This window comes from Coturnix japonica, chromosome Z (assembly GCF_054131305.1).
Source record: "Coturnix japonica strain WE chromosome Z, WE-NBRP24, whole genome shotgun sequence".
NCBI lineage: Eukaryota > Metazoa > Chordata > Aves > Galliformes > Phasianidae > Coturnix > Coturnix japonica.
The window spans coordinates 2775755-2795599 of NC_140702.1; the positions used below are offsets into that span (position 1 = coordinate 2775755).

The following is a 19845-nucleotide window of genomic DNA, read 5'->3' on the forward strand; positions in this document are numbered from 1 at the left end:
ACTTCTGATAGATAACTCAGCAGCAGCATCACATGTTCTGAGACAATCACAAAAAACTGGATTGATTAACATTTTCTTAATAATACCACTACTTACTCTAAACATCTAATCTAGTGAACCTAAATACAGATATAACGCAATGAATAACAGAAAAAATACATGCCTCTGACTGAAAGTTTTTGTAAATTTGTTGTGTGCATGTTTGTGCATGGAAGAAGCTCCGTAAAGTTAAGAAATGAATAAATATTTCATGGTTTTCAGCAAATACTTCTTGTAATACTTAAAAAAGAAAAAATGTAGCCAGACCATAAAAACTATCATAACACTGTGAAGAATAGTTGTCCCCTCTTGGGCAATTATATATGCCTCCATAGTAAGGTATAAAGTCTCATTAGTATTCATAACTATGGTATCATAACATGGGTAAAAACCTTCTTCTAACATCTACCTTGAAGAATTAGGATATAAAACCTCTTTTTCCCTACTTCACAGAGCTAAAGTTACTCTTCATAGCAGCCCATACTTACAAAGCAATTTGTCAGTGTAATATACCACAAAGGAGAGTTCAGTAGATTCACTTCAACTTGAAAGAGAATTACTGTTTCTTATTTTAAATGTACCTCCTCTTAATTTAATTCAGTGTTGCTTTCTAGATAGACACAGGAGTTACAGTTTGATGATAAATCTGCTATAATACTGATCTTCTTCCTCAAGCAGACTCAAATTCTACTTTGTGCAACTCAATGTTATACACTCATGAACACATTTTTATTATCTGATTTTTGCCTTTCTAATAGTTTTTTGGACTAATATAATTTAGCATTTTTTTAGATCACAGAACTTCAATTGATTTAATTGAATCCTTAAATTGCTTACCAAATCTTAAATTTATTTCTTCAGAAGTGAAGAAATGATTCTACCTCTAGGGATACTAAATATTGCTAAAATAAACAGAAACAAATTTTGCAATACTCTCTTCCCCTTTTAATATCACAATATCATTATACTCTCTGTAAAGGGGCTGAAGTTAAAGCTTTAAAGCTCCAAATTCTGCTTCCAGAGGATATCTGAATTCATTTCCATCTATTTTTAGTTCAGAGCCTCTGCAAGAGGAAAGAGAAGGCAAATTTTTAGAACACTGTATTCAACACACTCATGTTGAAAAGGGCATTATAGGATAGAATATAGATGGATCACTCATGTATCCACAAGTCACATAAATAGTGTTTTGAAAGTCATACCTATTCACTCTTTAAGACTCTTCCATATATTGGTAAGGATGTGAGGATGTTTAGATGACCAGTTCCTCACTCTGAAGCAGCGTGATCCTTACTCCTGGGTAGAAAAGCCAATGAACTGCAAATGCTGTCTGTGTATCTTTGTTCAATATTGTATTGAATTTATCTACTTAAATAGTGATTTTCCGCACAACCATCTTTAAAGATAGATTGGTCTGGATTGATGATTGCCTCTACTTAGCCATTATAGCATAAGTAGACTCTAGGTTACACGGTAACTCCTTTTACTTTAAGCATGACAGAGTCTAAGAGTTGACTCCTCAAATTCCAGACTTGGCTGTTCATGCCTAGAACACCGGTATGCTATTTGCCAATTTTTAATATACATTTTCTTCTAGGTTACCTGAAGTATAATACTCCTGAAAGATAAGCACTTCTATATCTAGTCATCTCCTGTAATCTGAATTTACAGTAAACAGGAATAACAAGCATTTCAGAAACAGCTGTTGCAATAAGGACAAGCTATATTTTCCTTATTAGTTAGCAAAAACTAATTAATAGTTAGCAAACCTTTTTTTTTTTTTTTTTTTTTGTAAGAGAGAGCATGAAGTGTACTGTAAACCAGACCTATTACTTCCCTGTACTTTCAGAAGCATTTAGCTCCAGGGGAATTTTGATTTGCCTGAGACACTACACAATGTTTTACTCCAGGTCTCCCATGATACTTAGATTCAGAGCAAGGATGTCTTCTTAATTGAACCACTGACTCAACATGAAGCTTCAGGCAGCACAGCCAGCTCCAACAACATGTGAAAGTATGCATGATTATTTCTTGCTTTTTAAAGCCATTCTTCAACTACTGAGGGCAGGGGGACTGGTTAGATTTGACATACATTCCTTAGAAAAGGTTTTCTATTATATATCAAAAAATAACAACAACAAAAAAAAATCTACACTAATGATATCTTTCAGAGCTTTGGGTAATTCATTCCTTAAATATCTCTTCTATTTTACCTTCACATCTACTTCAGTTTTACTACTGTTTCAAATTGCCTTCTCTTTTTATGGCCCATGGCATTCTTCAGAGGAAGTGTTTGCAGTAGTACACCAATTCATCTCTGCTTTTTCCTGAAGTTTTGAGTGAGCCTTTTCTTCTCCAATATTTTTTTCTTGATTACAGTTGCAAAACTGAAATCACTTCTGCCTCATTTCAATCTCTGCATGTTTTTTATGGTGTTTTCTTCATCTGCATTAGTCACGCACAAGCTACACTTAATTTTGTGTACAAAATCATGATGGAAATGTATTCCACTAGTAGGATCTTCAGCTTTGTCTAACTTCTTACTTAACTAGCAGGATTAAGCTACTAGGTGACAACTTTCTAGCAGTAAACTCAGAATTATTAAACTATCATTTAATAATTTTGAAGATGTTTTAATAATTTATATTAAAGTAATAAGAAATTAGATTGCTTTCTCAGTCAGAAATCTACCATTTTCGTAGTAACTCCAAAGAACACTGCTAGACATGCAACGAAAAGTACTGATCAAGGAGTCAGACCTTCACCACAAAACAAGCTACAAGCCACAATCAGCTGTAAAGACACCAAGCAAAAAGCAATCTAGAGTCAGAGCTCTGTGGTTCAGTACAAAGTTGGCTGTGGCAACTATAGCAAGTTATTAATTAATACAACCAATCAGTTCCAAAGTAGCTAACATGTTTTAACATGAGATACAGGAACTGTCAGTTGATGTAGGGAAACCAAGCTAAAAGATTTGAATCAACTTTAAACCGCACAACCATTTTCAGAAATAAATAGAAGTAAGCTGAGATATTCACCCACATAATACATGAACACAGCGTAAACCTTTTCAAGACCAGAACTATACTACTAATGCATACTGTATTAATTACTAATTGTAAAAAATGTCTGCCTATCTGTTAATGACAGCAGCAAGAAAAATGGCTTATTCTGAGCATTTCCTATATCTTAGAAATTACTTTCTAACACAGGGAGTCTTAAATGAATGAACACAATACTGGAAGCTTATCCTTTAGCAACAGAAGCTTATTAGCCAGTAGTATTACTATAAACACCAGAAATTCAAACTGGAAATCACTTGGAGCCCTGAAAAGCACAGTTAAACAGTAACAATACAGATAGAATATTTCAACATTGAGGGAAGATTATTTAGTGAATTCAATTTATACTTTCCAATATTTATCCTTTCGTTTGGTAAATATGTCTCTAATAAAAATGCATGTGTAAATGAAGAGTTCGCTTTCAAATTTTACTGCTTGCTTGACTTTGAAATTGCTCCTGTGATCATGTATTAAAAAATTTCTGCTTGACTGAACTGAAAGTGTGGGATTTCTGAACCTCATTAAGATGAATTTCAGCACATTGGAAAAAATTTACTCTGTATGATAATAAGTGAATAGGTAATGTTAAAGTTAATTTTTCTTAATGAAATCTATTATTGAGCTTCAAGAAACCTTGTAAGTTACCTAACTTATGATGCAGAGCTGCAGTTCCTACAGGATGTGTGGAAGGTCTGCTCCTCTAAAAGTGTCTGGCCAAAGACTTTCTCACCACAAAAGGGGACATTAAGAAGAGGAAGCCATAAACAAGAACAGAGACAGACACAAGCCCAACCAACAAATATTAATGAAAGCAGTAATTGGTCAGTTACACTGTTTGGTAATGCAGTGTGAGAATATCTCTTCCAGTATCATTGCTGGATCAAGGAAGCAAAGGGACGCTAATCTCCAAACAGTCCTTTCAGCCTGAGTGCAGTGAGTGGGCCTCATGGGAATCCCACCCTTATTCTGGTATTTCCTTTTTGTCACTTGAACAGGATTCTCTTCAGCAAATGGGTCCTTTCACTTACCTAGCATTTCTACCACCACTGGGCTCCATCAGGAGAGGGGTGGTCAGCAGGGATAGGGAGGTGATTGTCCCTCTCTACTCTGCTCTTGTGAGGCCCCATCTGGAGTACTGTGTCCAGGTGTGGAGCCCTCAGTACAAAAAAGATATGGAGATTTTGGAAAGGGTCCAGAGGAGGGCCACAAAGATGATCAGGGGGCTGGAGCACCTCCCCTGTGAGGACAGGCTGAGGGAGTTGGGCTTGTTCAGCCTGGAGAAGAGAAGGTTGCGGGGTGACCTCATTGCAGCCTTTCAATACCTGAAGGGAACTTACTCCCAGGAGGGGAGTAAACTCTTCGAAAGGGCTGATAATAGCAGGACACGGGGAAATGGTTTTAAGTTGAAAGAGGGAAGATTTAGGTTGGATGTTAGGGGAAAGTTCTTTACTAGGAGAGTGGTTAGGCCCTGGAACAGGCTGCCCAGGGAGGTTGTGGATGCCCCGTCCTTGGAGGTGTTAAAGACCAGGTTGGACGGGGCCCTGGGCAACCTGATCTAGTAAAGGTGTATGTTTGGTGGCCCTGCCAGGCAGGGGGGTTAGAACTACATGATCCTTGAGGTCCCTTCCAACCCGGGTCATTCTGTGATTCTGTGACTCTGTGCTTTCTGACAGCCTTTTCTCAGCATAGCTCCTCTGCTGCAAGTGAATCCCATGGAAAAAGCAATGCATGCTCTTTGTGCTCCCTAGGGTCCCTTGACTACTGCAGACCTATGGCTCAATTATCATTACTCCAGACAAATAAGCCATCCATATTGAGCTTAGATGAGGAACAGCAGGAGCTGCTAGGTTTGGCAACAAAATCTGCTGCCCTTTTTAGGGAGTTTCACATTTTATTTTTCTCCAGGTATTGTTTTCTCTCCTTATATTTTATTTTTACTTTCCTTAAGAATCAGACCCCAGCCATTGAACCAGTAATGCCAAAATACAACCTGAATTGCTTTTGTAATATTTACAGTCAATATCACTTATCTTCTGCCACATCAAAGTACTCCAACAAACATTTAACTGCAGGAATTCCTTTTGAAGACTATACAGTTACAAAATTGATAGGTAAACCAAAGTTAAACAGATGCTTGTAAGAAAGATTATTGTGATAGAGAGCTATTTTATGATAAATGGGAAACACTTACTGATGTTGAAGGCTCACAGTAATCTTCACAAAGGATTGATCTCCAAAGAAAGAGAACCTGTCTCAATGTCAGTCAGCCCTTAAATTAGATCTAGGAGATCTAGCTTGGGTTTACCCCTTCTGGGAGCACATCTGAATTACATCCACCTGTGCTCCTGCAGCTGCCTCTTGTTTGCCTCAGGCGGTCAATCAGAGGTTCAGGCTGTGACCATCAGTTTCCCACACAAAGACAAAAAAGACAAATAAGCCAATAGTTAACCTCCTGTCTGACCCCGTAGATTTTGAATTATTCTCTCAGAAGCTGGTGAAATATGACATCAAGCTATGGGGTGCAGTCGTCAAACCAGAGTGATAGGATGTAATTCAGAGGGACCTAGACAGATTTGAGCAGTGGGCCCAGGTGAACCTCATGAGGTTTAGCAAATCCAAGTGAAAGGTCTTGCACCTGGGTCAAGCTAACCTGCTACCAATGTAAACTAGGAGACAAAAAGATTGATAGTAGTCCTGCAGAAAAAGACCTGAAAAGTGGGGGTTGTTACTGGTGGATGGCAAGCTGGACGTGAACCAGCAATGTGCCCTCACAGCTCAGAAGACCAACTGTATCCTAGGCTGCATCAAAATATGCATGACCAGCAAGAATAGAAAAATGATCCCACTCCTCTACTTTGTACTGGTGAGGCCTTGCCTGGAGTACTGCATCCAGATGTGGAGTCCTCTGTACAGGAGAGACATGGAGCTGTTGGAGTGAGTCCAGGGAAGGGCCACAGAAATGATCAGTGACATGGACAGTAAAATGAGGACATGCTGAGAGAGACGAGGCTTTTCAGCCTGGAGAAAGCTGTGAGGTGACCTGATAGCAGCCCTATTAATTGTAGGGGACTTGGACTAGATAGCTCACAGAGGTCCCTTCCAACTCTAAGGATTCTATTAACTAAATGAAGAAAGTAGATTTCTCATATTGCAGCATCTAGATGTTGCTGGAAATGATGATGGCACTGTCATATTTGTCCATGGCAATGCTTTTTCTTTTTGGATTTGACTGTGTGTCTATTGGCTTGTGACAGTAGTGACTGGGTTGTGGCCACCCAGCACTTCAGAACCTCCAGGCTTATGGATTCTGATGTCCAGTTGGTGTGATTTTTCTGTTTCCAGTCTGACCCCCCTATTTGCAGCTCATGTCAACTGCCTCTCCTGTTTTTTGCCCCATGCTGAACCGGTTCTGGTCACACAAGCCTTTCCTGTAAGAGAAGTGTTCCAGTGTCACTGCCTCCATAGTCTCCAGTGAGCCCCTCTGGATGGGCAGCGTCATTCCTGTCTACAGTCCTAGAAAGGAGGCAGAGCCTGGATTAGGCCTGTTGTGTGTTGGGCAGAGGGGATCACCCCTGCTGCTCTCAACTAGAGGAAAGGATAGGAGAAAATTTACAATAGTGAGCCACAGGCTGTCTTTGACCTGGTGTGGAAGGAAGCAGTGCATGGAGAGGGCGGGGCAGCAGTGTTGGCTTGTGGGGGAGTGAATCTGTAGGACTGTGTCCTGCTGCCTCAGAGGAAGACACGGGTTTCATTGAAGGCACCCCAGTGCTGTATGGATGAGGAGATCCATGGAGTGACATGGGAAGACTCAATCAAAGCCTCAGACACTGCTGTGAAATGCCAACAGTGAGCAGATAGGGAATGGAACAGACCAAGGTACTGTGGAAAACCCAGATGGCATTGCTGGGATAGGAGTGCTGCAGATGATAATCGCCTGTTGTGATGTCACTGGCACCAGTACCCCTAGGTGAGGGATAGTGACATACACAGCAGAGGACTGTGACGTCCTGGCCCTCACTGCTTGTAGCCGGACACAGTCTCTCTCTCTCAGTCTGGCTTGTGCCTGCACTCCAGCATGTCTGTGAGGTTTGGAGTGAGCAGCCTTGCAGAACAAAGATGCATATGAACCATTCTGCAAAGTACCAGTCATCACATCTTCCAAGGAAGAGCAAAAACTTATAGCCACTTCTAACAAGCCAGCAGTGAAGCTGCTATACAACAGAAGCAACAACAAATATTCCTATACCAGCAACTCTGACGACAACATGCTGAAAAACATCGAGCTATTTGATAAGCTGTCCTTGAGGTTTAATGGGAGAGTGCTCTTTATAAAAGATGTGACTGGAGACAAGATCTGCTGCTGGTCTTTCTACGGGCAGGGACGGAAGATTGCTGAAGTCTGTTGCACTTCCATTGTTTATGCTACTGAGAAAAAACAGACAAAAGTGGAGTTCCCCGAAGCCCGCATTTATGAGGAGACGCTGAACATTCTGCTGTACGAGTCTCAGGATGGCAGGGGACCCGACAACGCGCTCCTAGAAGCCACAGGAGGAGCAGCTGGCCGCTCCCATCACCTGGAGGAAGATGAGGAGCGAGAGCGCATCGAACGCGTGCGAAGGATCCACATTAAACGTCCGGATGACAGAGCCCATCTGCACCAGTGAGCTGAGCCGTGGCTGCGCGGGGTCTGTCTGGAGGGCTCTGCCCTTGTCCTGATGGATTGTCTGCAGCAGGGGACCAGGCAGCTTCTCTTTGTTCAATGAGTCTGTAAATTACGTTTTGTAACGAAGTAGGTTATCTGGGGTATTTAAATGCGGTAGTTCTAGGGTGAGAATAAATAAGGTTACTGGGCGTATGATAGGTATGTAAAAAGCCCACTGAGCAGCTGGAGAAATGCCCTGAGTTTGTAGCCCTCTTGTCTTTGCTATTTTGTGGCTAGTGAGGAAGAAGGACACCTCAGCCTGGGCAGCTTGGAGGGTTTCCTTGGTAGGGGACCTGGGCACTTGTTCCTCCCCTGCCGGGCTCAGCATGTGACCATGGCCTCTCTTCCTTTTCTATCGTGACCCCTGCTGCTTCAGCAGTGGTGTGAGGAGCAGCCCCTCATCGCCTGAGCTCTCCTGTCCACCATAGCAGCTGGACAGCATGGTTACTGAGCTGGACCATTGCTGCCCCACACCAGTTCTGTTTTGGCTGCATCCAGTGGTGGGCCCCCTCTGCAAATGCAGGGTGAGGTCCATCTTGCACTCGCTGTGTGTGGACAACAGAGTTTGTGGTCAGACAGTGTGTGACATGGACCAGAAGAGCACCCCAACACTGAACAGGGATGGTGTCCACCTGGGCGGCCATGTTCTGCCAGCAGCCAGCTGTGCTCTGGCTCCTGCTGGCCTGGCTGCACCAGGAGCTGAGGCAGTTCTTTGGGGCTGACCACATGGCAGCCTTTGCAGTGCTTCACCTTTTCATCTCCGAACTGTGCTTCTCTGGCCTGGATGAGAGTGTGCTGACTGTGTGGCTGCTCTGCTCCCTGCAAAGCCAGGCTGCCATCTTTGTGCGATGGCTCATTGCCCAAGCTGTGCAGTTGTGCAGTAGGGGGGTGCAACATCTGCTTGGCCTGGAGGCCTTCCATGCTGAAACCGGGCAGGAGAGCAGCCCTGCAGGTACCCCTGGTGCAGCTGCCTCCCCACCAGAAACTGCTGACTATGGCCTGCAGCCCTTCAGCAGCACACAGGAAACACCAGTGTGGAGGCGGAGCTTCCTGTCCCCTCAACCACTGCCCTTCATGAGTGTCACAGCCAGCCTCCATCCATCCCGGCTCCAGTGCAGACAGTCCAAAAAGCAGCCCAGGAGGAGCTGGGGGAGACAGTTCCAGGTCCCTGAAGTGATAGCACAGTCAGGGTGCGCTCATGCAGGGCATATATGCAAGCCCCAAAGAGGAGAGCCCATACCTCTGCGGCCACTGCACCTCCTGCCACCCTGCTGGCAGCCCCTGCAGCTGGCCAGAAAAAGTTGGGCCACAACCAGCCCTCAGGGACTCATACTGAGTCAAACTGAGTAAAGTAATAATATTACAGAAAAGTCTCTGTGTTGCTACCAGTGCCTTTGTCAGTGCTGTGCAGAGCTGCAAGTTGTTTTATGAATCTCTTGGATCTGTATTAGATTTGTGGTGTTCCCAGGTTACATCTTGTGGTTTTGAAGTCACACATAAGGATAAGGGGAGCTGATCTCTTAGAACCTTTACGAATAATTCATTGGTGTTTTCAGCCTGGGTGGGATGACTATAACACCACAACATCTGCTTTATTTACTTATCTCTTCATCTCTGCCCAGAGGCTCTCAACCACATCATTGCTAAGCAGGAATTCTGTACAGCCCAGCCCCTCTCTCATGCACAGCCACTCGTTTTAAATAAACCCAGTGCCAGCAATAAGTGTCAGACTCAGGGCATCAGGCAGCAGGGCATGCACAGGTGACAGGCCCAAGGTGTGCACAGAGGGGCTGTGCTGTGCTGTGCTGTGCTGTGCTGTGCTGGGAGTAATGGGGGTGTGAGTACCGGTGATGTTCCAGAGATATTTGCATGTGGGAGTGCAGCAGGGCCTGCTGGCTCTGCCAGCCCCAGGGCAGGAGGGGTTGGGCTGCACCCTTCAAGTGTGAGGTCCTGTGTGCAGGGCTGCTGCAGGCAGCAGCTGGGCTGGGGCTGCTGTGGGATAGTCACGGCAGGATGAAAGCTGCATCAGGCAGCAGCTGCTCTAATTTACATCACTTAACATTTTATGTAATATTTCATTAGTGACACTAAACAGCCAGATGTCTTATTTTTATTTATTTATTTTTTTCCCCTCCTCACACCTTTTTCCAATAGCTTTTTTTTTTTTCCTCCACTTTCAGTAAGAGGTTTGCCAGGTGCAACTTGGAAAATTCCTGGCTGAGAATATGCTGGCCTAAAATATTCTGATTGCCCTCCCACTAGAAGGGCTGGTAAGGCAACCTGTCTGGGCTTACTCATTATCTTTGTTTTCAACTTAAAAATAGTATTGCATATGGGTAGTACAACAGGTATTTGAAAAACTCCCTTGCTTAAGTCCAGACAGTTTATATTAAAAATAAAATGAAAAGAAAGAATAAATGCTTTTTCAGGAATACAAAAGGCATGCAGATGCATCTGGTTGTGTTGCAGCTCTGTGTAGTGAGAGGTACAGGTGCAGTAAAATTGTCGCATTTTAAGGCCAAGAAAAAAACTTCAAATGCCAGTTTTTCATCAGGGTATTTATATTGTACACACTGTATTTCTTGCATCATGAGCTTTACCTCATGATGGACTATGTAAACTTATGGATGGGGATGTCTAAAGATCTTCAGCAAAACATAGAACTATCTTGCCTTCAACAATTCCACAGTATGATGTCTAAAATATAAAGCATATTTATTTCCCTTCTACTAGTAGTAATCTACATAAACCTATGCAAAATATTCATCAATTCAGAACATGTTGCAGCACTTTCATTACATGTATTGAAATAAGTGAAAGAAAAATGCTTTAAATCATGGTACCTCTAAGAAAGAAAGGTTGTATTGCATCTAAATGGAGTCTTAAAATGATGCTGTCTGTAAAACCGATGTGTTTATCCAAAGTACACTTTGAAAATTTAGCACAAAGATAAATATATTTGCTAGGAAACCTATATAATATGCAGTATGCTTAACATTTGCCCACTGGTTAACAGAAAATAAAATGTGTATGTGTGTATGTATGGCCCATACAATTAGAGTACCCATATCATAGAGGAAGATTAAAAAACAAATACAAACCAACAAATAAACAAAAATAATCCACAAGTTTTTGTGTTTCTATTAAGCAACCTGACCTTTCCTGAATCTTTCGTCTGTGTACATGAGATTATTCTGGGTGTTTTTAAAAACCATTTGGTGTGGTGCTCAGAGATATGATTTAGCAGAGGGTTTTTAGAGCACTATGGTTAGGTTGAGGTTGCACTTGATGATCTTTGAGGTCTTTTCTGACCTAAGTAATTATATAATTATATGGTTCATATTACTTTCCGATAGGAGAGGAACATGTTGCCACACAGACCTTTGCTTTTTATCTTAACAGCTTTGGTTATTTTGTTTTGTAAAGTGGGTATGTGACTTTTAGATACTACTTATTTGTTCTCTCTAAGGCATAAGAAAGTGCAGTGGGTTACACAGAAATGAGTCAAGGTCACATGACATTGCATAGCCATAGACAAGAAGGAAGGCATATGTAGTACTGTCCACAATCCACAAGTATTACATTCTCTCCAGGACAAGAAGAAAGTAGTTTACTTACTTGTCTTTTTTCAGGTTGATGGATTATTCTCATGCCTTAGAATTCCCATGTCATGAAAGTAAAATAGCATCAAGTATCCACTATTCAACGCTGTCCAGAAAAACAAGGTAAAGATTTATGTGACCTTCATTCCTACCATAATACCTATGACCAGAACATCCATCAGCTTTCATTTTTTTAAAATCTAGTAGAAATCCACAGACTAATGAATCTGATTCTTAAAATACTGTTAGTAAAAATGCTCAGGAATTGTTTGGGTGTTTTCAATAAACATAAACTTTGGAATAAGCAATCTAGTTAAATAACATGAGAAAGAAAAACTAACACATCCCCCACCCTCAGCGCAGTGGTTCTATGTTTGTAATCTTAATTTATTCAGCTGTATCTGCCGTTGTAACCATTTTCCAGCATTGTCTTCCCATAGCACTATAGACACTGAATACCAAAATGTCTATTTTAAATTAATCTTTTAGAATCATAGAATGGTTTGGGTTGGAAAGGACCTTCATGACCATCTAGTTCCAACCCCCCCTATACATGCACTGTAGGGAGGGCCACCTCCCTCTACACCAGATTGCTCAAAACCCCACCTAGCCTGGCTTTGAATGCTTTCAAGGCAGGGGGAATTCATGACTTTACTGGCTAACCTGTTCCAATGTCCAACCACCCTCACAGTAAAGAATTTCTTCCTATTATCTAGTCTAGATCTATCTTTTTCCAGTTTAAAACCATTTCCCATCATACTTTCACTACATGCCCTTATAAAATGTCCCTCCCCAGCTTTTCTGTAGGCTTCATTCAGGTACTAGAAGGCCACTATAAGGTCTCCTCGGAGCCTTCTCTTCTCTGGGCTGAAGAGCCTTGGCTCTCTCAGCCTGTCCTCATAAGAGAGGTGCATGAGCCCTCTAATTATCTCCGTAGCTCTCCTCTGGACCTACTCTGACAACTCCTTTTACTTCAGCTTTGGACTTCAGAACTGGACACAGTACTCCAGATGGGGTCTTATAAGAGCAGAGGGGCAGAATCACCTCCCTCGGCCTGCAGGTCACACTCCTCTTGATGCAACCCAGGATACAGCTGGCCTTCTGGACTGCAAGCACACATCTCCAGCTTGTGTTGAATCTTTTGTCAACCTACACTCTCGCATCTGATGTTGTTAACGTCCATCAGGAGTTCCGACAGGACTGCTGTGGTGACATTAGCTTGCTTCACGGATCAGCATGCCAATCTCTCAATTTCTCTTAGGGCCTGGGCTGAAGCTACTCCCGGAGCTAAGACGGATGCAAAGATTCTAGCTGTGGGACCCCACAGCTGAACCTCATCACTACAATCCTGGTTTATTGACCTTTTCTGGCGTCGAGCTCGATTGATCTTTTTCATAACACTTATCATTGCAGTGTGATTGGGAGCCAACAATGTCAGCTTTCCCAAATAACACGGCCCCCCAACTGGATTCTTTGGTATCCCTTGCCAAGCTCTATCCCCACATATCAAAAATATGTCCTTAGGAAGGGCCTTGGCTGTACCATTGCAGTTTATTCCTTCCCCAGCTAAAGGTTCCTTTCGAGAACAACAACCAGAACATGCCAGATCGTCAGGGCCCCAGTAGCATGAGAGATTATAGGTGGACCCGTTAGGATGACGTACCACATACTTCTGATTGTAAGAGAGCCACCTCCCACCCTGCTTTATGCATTGGTCTGCAAATCCATTCTTGGAGCCATCCCCGGAGCAGGGACGGGAGAATCCCTCCACCCTTTCAGCTGAGAAACCACAATATGCCCCTGACAAGCTATATGTGTCAAATTGAATGGGGTTAAGTAAAGTAAAGGGTTCCGACCCAGTTGTTCCCGAGAATGGTGCCCCATTCCCGAGTAGGCCTTCCCATACCCTGCGATTGGACAGTTGACCCGGTGTCCTAAAACCCGAAAAATACAAACATCTAACCGGGCGTTCCCACTTTTGAGAGTTCTTATTCCATGTTACGTTACCAACCGATTGGGATCCAAGAAGCTGCAACTCTGGTGGATCCCAGGGCAAGGAGGTGTTCAAGGATCTAATAAAACATGCAGACATTCTGGCCCAGTCAGTGAATTTAGACTCAAATGCTTTCATAAAGAAAACTTTGTCCACTGCATCTCTCTTGCAGTTGTTCTTATGCACATATCCGTTGAACTCCTTTGGGTCCCACCTGGGTACACCTATAAGGCATGTTCTAAACGGTGATGTGGCTGACTGCAGGCTAAGGCAGAAATCTTTCTGCCCAGTTCAATTAGACCATGTAACCCAAATATTTTCTGGTTGTGATGTTAAGTGAGTACCCTCTCCCCCGGTAATGAATGCAATTACACAAAGACACACAGCAAGTGATACAACAGATGTCCTTCTCGTTGGTACTAGCAGCAGTTCTTTATCTGTTCTTTTTCCTTTTTCTGAAGAGTCACTTTTATGAGCCTTTTGCTTCAGGCAATCCTTTATAACAGAAGTCAGCGCTTCCTTAGGCAGTTCCGATCCTTCTACTGCCCGTATCAATCGATTGGCAAACTCAGAGAATGACTCTGAGGGACCCTGCATAATCTCTGACCACGGGGCTACAGGCTCTGCTTTTCTTATAAAGTGTATAAAAGCAGAGGTAGCCGCCCCCGTGGTGGCAAGCAGCTCTCCTGGGCGGAGGTCCCTAAGCTGCCTCTGCAGATCCAGCCAAATCCGCAGATGAACCTGAAAGCCTCATTAAATCAGTTTTTGGATCTCCCTCCTTCCCATTTGCTGGATGCTGTGGATCGCGCGCAGCCTGTGCTAAAACAGCTTTGAGTTGTATTATCCACTCCTCCTTCCACACAGTAAACTGTACTGGTTCGAGGGCTACTCTCATAAGGCTTTCAATATCATATGGGAGTAGGGGACCTGGGGCTACGAGAGCCTCAAAGGCACTCATTGTCATCGGGGATCTCAATCCCTTTTTGTCAATCGCCTCTATAAACCGAGCAACTGCTTTTGCTTCCAAAGGTACCCAAACCGGTCCCTCCTGTTTGACTACAATTGGGAACACCGCCCAGTCCCGCTCCTTGAGCCCCACCTCTCGCATTGTATCGCAAATGTCAGTCCAATCAGTGGGCTTACGCGATATCTCTCGCTCCTCCCACTTCTCCCCCCTCCTCCGGGGAACCACGACCGACTGGGTGGGGACAGGCAATTCCTTCCGTTCCTCCCCTTTCTCCTCCCCCTTCGCGGGAGACGAAACCGACGGGGTGAAGGCAGACAGTACCTTTTGTTCCTCCCCTTTCTCCTCCCCCTCCTCGGGAGGCGAAACCAAAGGGGTAGGGGCAGGCAGTACCTTTCGTTCCTCCCCTTTCGCGGGATGAGGTCCCTCCTCCGGGGGCGGGTCTAGGGGTGGCTTAACGCCTCCACGGCGCGCCTCCCCCCATGACTCTCCCTCCCTCGGACAGGACCCACCCCCCTCAGGTGAACGAAAGCTCTGCAAACAGGGGTATAGGCGGGGATAATATGGCGGCGCCTCCCCAGATGAGGCAACTTCCGCCATCCCTTCCGGAGTTGTTTCGGGCGCCGCCATGGCCATTGTGAAAACGGCCGGCGTGGTCGGCGCCATCTTGGCTACGGAGTCGCCGCAAGGGAGCGGTTCCTCCGCACCCTCCGGGACCCCAGACGTCCCGGAACCCACCCCAAAAACCCCATTCGCGACTGCCTGGATCTTTTTCTCCTCCTTAGCCGCTTTAAGCGCACCCAGGACCAAAACCCAGGTTTTTAACTCCTCCGCCTTATAATCGTTTGTTGCTCTTAGGAGCAGGGCAGCGGTGAAAGATTCCCACCGCTCCGAATCGAGCAAATTACAAGGGGAGGGTGAAAGCTCCGCTTCCTGCAAAAAAGTAATAACGGCAACAATCTCCTTCTTAGAAGGAGCATTCCTACCGCAGTGGGTTTTACAAACCCGTAATAGTACCTTTGTGACGGAATCCATGTTTTTTCTGGTGCTCGACACCGTACGTCCTCGCACCCTTTGTATATATACCCGGACCCAAAGTCCCACGGTCTTCCACGGTCTCACCGCAGGATAATCAGTAGCTGCAGCCAATATATCGCCCCTCCGGCGCTTCCACGGGATCTAACCGTAGGATTCGCGTCCGTCTCGCGGTTAGCCGTCGCACACTCACTCTCAGGACTTCCTCACACGGGGCACCAATTGTTGCCTTGTGTAAGGTAACCTAAAGAACTACGTCCATCATTGAGAATGTGCATCTGACGGCCCCATGACCAAGTTACACGCTGATCACACCAATATGGTGAGCTGTAAAATGGCGTTTAATGAACCGTGTGAGACCCTTATATAGGGCTCCAATTTCAGCCTCATACATATACATTACCGAGCACGGGGAGGCCTATCGCGTTACATCCCGTGAGTTCGTGCCGCCTAATACATCAAGGCTACTAGAAGGATTGCCTTGTGCAAAATAAATACATAATATCATCTTATGAAACGTTAAAATCTAGAAAACATAACTAATAATTCATTTTCCCTCTTTCCTTATTTCTTTCCCAGTATAACTTATGAGCTGATTTGGTATGAGAAAAAGACTGTTACATTTTCATCAAACAAGCAGGTTTTACTAGCATAATAAATTCCTAACATGTCCGTTCATCTCAATACTATACTGAAAAATGTTACATATAAGTTTTAAGGTAAAAATAATTGCAATTTCTATTCTATTATCTTTCTTGACATGTATATTCCTTTAGCTAAAAATGCGTGTAAATTTGAGCAAAATACAATGACTAAGGGATGTTGTTATTTATTAAGAAATGTACACGATATCAAAATATGCCCTTTGGTTTTCCAGGCTATTTGTACATTTGATTTGCAATAAGTTTTCTTCCCATTGAAAACAAATACTACATTTTGGTCTTACATCCAGATGTCCAGAGACTGAATCACCACATGAAGTATGGTGGCTAAGGCTATTTGAGTACAAACCAAAGATGTTTTATTTCCTGTTTTACAAACAGAATAACACTGTAAAAAATGGTCGTAGCTTCCAAGAATCACACTTGTCAGACTGTATCAGAAAATTCAGATTCATTCTGCATCATTTGTTAAGATAGTTCTAGAAATTATAGCCACCGAGAAAAAAAATGTATTAACGTTTACAAAATTCCTAACTCCATATCTTATAGTCTCAGTTCAGGCATGTTATTTAATCTGCAGATAAACAGGTTTATTAATCTTTGAAATAATTAAGAGCTTGCGGAGTGGTAAGAGTTCTAAGATAGACAGATACTTAAGAAAATGTTTTCTTGTTTCTTAGCTCGATGGCTTGTTCCATATTGTAACTCAAGCATAGTTGCTGAAGGAAACACAACATGAGGAAGAACTGTAAAGATTATCCTAATTCACTGACTGCTGCTGCTCATTTGATGGGGAAGAGCTTATCTTTGAGGAAGATGGGAGATGAAATAACAAAGAAAATGGCTTGAATATCAGTAATTTTTCATTCACATGACATAGTTGGGAGCTGTCAGGCCTCAAGAATTAACAGTTTAATTAGAAGCATGAGGGCTGCTCTAAAAGTAGCACCTTCTATTTTATTTTGTTGGCCCATTATGTCAGAGGAAGATGTTGGTAGTATGGAAGTAGAGGCTGAACTTTCCTGCCACTATTCTGTTGCATGCTTTTGCTGTAGAGGCAGTAGAGGAGCAGTGTGACAGAACACTGTTTGACATGGGAGTGTGGATGAAGCAAAGGTGTGTCACTCACTAGCCACAAAATAGCAAAGACAAGAGGGCTACAAACTCAGGGCATTTCTCCAGCTGCTCAGTGGGCTTTTTACATACCTATCATACGCCCAGTAACCTTATTTATTCTCACCCTAGAACTACCGCATTTAAATACCCCAGATAACCTACTTCGTTACAAAACGTAATTTACAGACTCATTGAACAAAGAGAAGCTGCCTAGTCCCCTGCTGCAGACAATCCATCAGGACAAGGGCAGAGCCCTCCAGACAGACCCCGCGCAGCCACGGCTCAGCTCACTGGTGCAGATGGGCTCTGTCATCCGGACGTTTAATGTGGATCCTTCGCACGCGTTCGATGCGCTCTCGCTCCTCATCTTCCTCCAGGTGATGGGAGCGGCCAGCTGCTCCTCCTGTGGCTTCTAGGAGCGCGTTGTCGGGTCCCCTGCCATCCTGAGACTCGTACAGCAGAATGTTCAGCGTCTCCTCATAAATGCGGGCTTCGGGGAACTCCACCTTTGTCTGTTTTTTCTCAGTAGCATAAACAATGGAAGTGCAACAGACTTCAGCAATCTTCCGTCCCTGCCCGTAGAAAGACCAGCAGCAGATCTCGTCTCCAATCACATCTTTTATAAAGAGCACTCTCCCATTAAACCTCAAGGACAGCTTATCAAATAGCTCGATGTTTTTCAGCATGTTGTCGTCAGAGTTGCTGGTGTAGGAATATTTGTTGTTGCTTCTGTTGTATAGCAGCTTCACTGCTGGCTTGTTAGAAGTGGCTATAAGTTTTTGCTCTTCCTTGGAAGATGTGATGACTGGTACTTTGCAGAATGGTTCATATGCATCTTTGTTCTGCAAGGCTGCCTGGCACTCGTCCACCAGCCCCTGGACCAGGTAGTACTTGGCTTCAGCCAAGAGCTCTTCTATCTCTCTGCGGCTCTCGGGGAGCGGCACAGCACCATCACGCAGATAGTTCAGGATGGTCCCAAAATGTTTCCCACAGCGGTCAATCAGGATCCAGCCTTCACTGTCTGTCAGAACCTCCATTCTCCCGCTGAACATGGCCTTGAGCATGGTGTCCTGCTTGGTCAGTGTCTGCATGGTGGTGTAGTACAAAGCCCCGCCGATGTTCAGCTTGACATACTTAGAGCTCGGGCTCGTTCCTTTGAAGGACGTGGTGCGGGTGGCAGCTGCCGGCACTGCTGAGCTCACCACACCTTCTCCCGACATCTCTTCCATGAAGGGCGCTGCCCCACGGCCCGACCGTCTGCTCCTCCTACATCCAGTCACATGCCAATGTGCCACAATCGGCCCTGAGCCAGGACTAGGAACCCTTACAGCAGGAAGCTTTCAGAAATGAAGGGCCTCACTGAGTGATGCAGAGTTGCCACTGTGGGACACCCAGCAAAAAATACTCCAGGTGAAGAATCAAGAAGGTCTGAAATGGCCAAAGTACTCTGGGCTCTGCCACAGCAGCACCCTGACTGAAGTTTAAGACTTCCTACTGCTGGTTGCTCTCTCAGGCTTTCTTTTACATTAACCATTACAGCTGCAGCTCTTCTCATTATCCATTAGCATCCAATCCTAGTGAATAATACACTATCTTCCATCACTCTGACTGATACTTGACTCCACAATAGGCAACACGAGACTAGGAGGTAGATAAAAACACCCATTTATTACTACTCTCTGTAAACCAGACACTACAGCATTCTCTTCACAACGTTTCAGCTTCATCCTTTCACACACAGCTGCCATTTCTGCTGAGAGACTTGGAAAATGCTCAGGATAAAGGCAAACAGGGATTAACCTCTTCTGGGCTGCTGCCTTCAGCTCTACACCAGCACTCTGCACTGCCCTCACTCAAAGCCAAATGCTCCTGTATCAGCTGCAGGACTGAGCTACAGCTGCTGGCCTCCTGCCTACACTATGCTGGCACTGTGTGCCAAACCTGTTATGAATTTTAACCTGTGGTAAAGAAAGCACAGCTTACTGATGGGTGATCATCACATCAATAGAAGTGGGGATGGGCCTCTCCACAACCCAGTGCTACAGAAGCTCCACTGAACCATTGGAGTGGGGCCTGAGAGCAGTGGGAAGCCACAGCCACCTGCACAGCCTGGCAGCACTGGGCTCCCTCTGCTTCAAGCCTGGTGCTCCTCCTGCTATTGCCCAGCCTGATCTACCAACTCCATCACCTTCTGACCTGGAAGAAAAGAATCTCTGCAGCAGCTCCACTGTGCTCAGATCGCTGTGCTTCTGCCATGCTGCGACACCCAGGAGATGGGGTCAGTGAGAGTCAGGAGGGAAGGTATGTGGCTGCCTGACTTCTGTCGTTTTGTTTGTTTTTTAAAGTGCAGGATAATTGCTAAAGCCAAAGGAAGCCAGCCTTCTTCCTCACTAGCCACAAAATAGCAAATTACAAGGGGAGGGTGAAAGCTCCGCTTCCTGCAAAAAAGTAATAACGGCAACAATCTCCTTCTTAGAAGGAGCATTCCTACCGCAGTGGGTTTTACAAACCCGTAATAGTACCTTTGTGACGGAATCCATGTTTTTTCTGGTGCTCGACACCGTACGTCCTCGCACCCTTTGTATATATACCCGGGCCCAAAGTCCCACGGTCTTCCACGGTCTCACCGCAGGATAATCAGTAGCTGCAGCCAATATATCGCCCCTCCGG

At 44.4% G+C, this 19845-nt stretch overlaps 2 pseudogenes across 1 annotated transcript; one reads left to right on the forward strand and one right to left on the reverse strand.

Annotated features, from left to right (window-relative positions):
* Positions 1-7197: 7197 nt before the first annotated feature.
* Positions 7198-8046, forward strand: LOC146753471 (BTB/POZ domain-containing adapter for CUL3-mediated RhoA degradation protein 3 pseudogene; annotated as a pseudogene).
* Positions 8047-17188: 9142 nt separating this feature from the next.
* Positions 17189-19589, reverse strand: LOC146753472 (BTB/POZ domain-containing adapter for CUL3-mediated RhoA degradation protein 3 pseudogene; annotated as a pseudogene). Its single transcript, XR_014939997.1, has one exon. The product of XR_014939997.1 is annotated as a BTB/POZ domain-containing adapter for CUL3-mediated RhoA degradation protein 3 pseudogene (transcript).
* Between the last annotated feature and the right edge of the window lie 256 nt (positions 19590-19845).